The sequence below is a fragment of the Mastomys coucha genome, unplaced genomic scaffold, assembly GCF_008632895.1.
Source record: "Mastomys coucha isolate ucsf_1 unplaced genomic scaffold, UCSF_Mcou_1 pScaffold15, whole genome shotgun sequence".
Lineage (NCBI taxonomy): Eukaryota > Metazoa > Chordata > Mammalia > Rodentia > Muridae > Mastomys > Mastomys coucha.
In genome coordinates, this window is record NW_022196897.1 from 39,983,100 (window position 1) to 39,983,827 (window position 728).

At 38.5% G+C, this 728-nt stretch overlaps 1 protein-coding gene and 1 long non-coding RNA gene across 4 annotated transcripts in view; one reads left to right on the top strand and one right to left on the bottom strand.

Annotated features, from left to right (window-relative positions):
* Window positions 1-728, bottom strand: part of Cacnb4 (calcium voltage-gated channel auxiliary subunit beta 4) — a 267,899-nt gene that overhangs the window by 230,219 nt on the left and 36,952 nt on the right. The window lies entirely within an intron of this gene.
* Window positions 1-728, top strand: part of LOC116090171 — a 2,306-nt gene continuing 1,578 nt past the window's right edge. Inside the window, exon 1 of the long non-coding RNA XR_004118595.1 lies at window positions 1-49. This is a non-coding gene — a long non-coding RNA (uncharacterized LOC116090171). The remainder of the gene's footprint in view (window positions 50-728) is intronic.

Here is a 728-nt window from a genome sequence, read left to right on the forward strand (position 1 = left end):
GGATCTCACGAGGGTGCTGCAGACCCGCTGATAGGTAGATCAGTTTTAGGTGAGTAATCTAAGTATTAATGGGGCAATCAGGTTCATACCTAGATGCCTCACCAACAGTGGAACAGAGAATTGCCCACGCTGTAGGAGTGAAGAGATGAAAATTTAACGCCTAATTACAGGTTCCAGCTGCGGAGGGGCTAGAGCACCTGAAGAGATTACAAAAATCCCTCAGAAAGAAGTTCCATAAAGATAGAACTCTGCTCATTCAAGAAGCAGATAAAAATAGATAAACTAGCCAGGTGGTGGTGGCGCACGCCTTTAATCCCAGCACTTGGGAGGCAGAGACAGTCAGAAGCTTAAGTTTTAAACTCTTTGATCTAAATGTATAAGATTTGTGTAGCAACTTTTAGTTTCTAACTACTCTTAAAGGTATAAATATATTCTGTATTAGATATGGTAAAACGTTATAACATCAGTAATTGAAAGCTAGTTTAAAGCTGGTAACTCAATTAACACGTGACATTAAAGATAAACACGTGGCGGGAATCAGCCAAGATGGCTGAAATCTCAACAAAAGATTCCAGTTAGAATCTTACAGCCACTTAACATAATCTAAAGACAGTGACTTAAGTTACAGGTCATTTTCCAAGCAGTAGAATTCAGAACAGCTGTTTAGTAGCTGCTTAATAAATCATTTGATAGATTGTTAGATAACCCACCAAAAAATAATATCACCT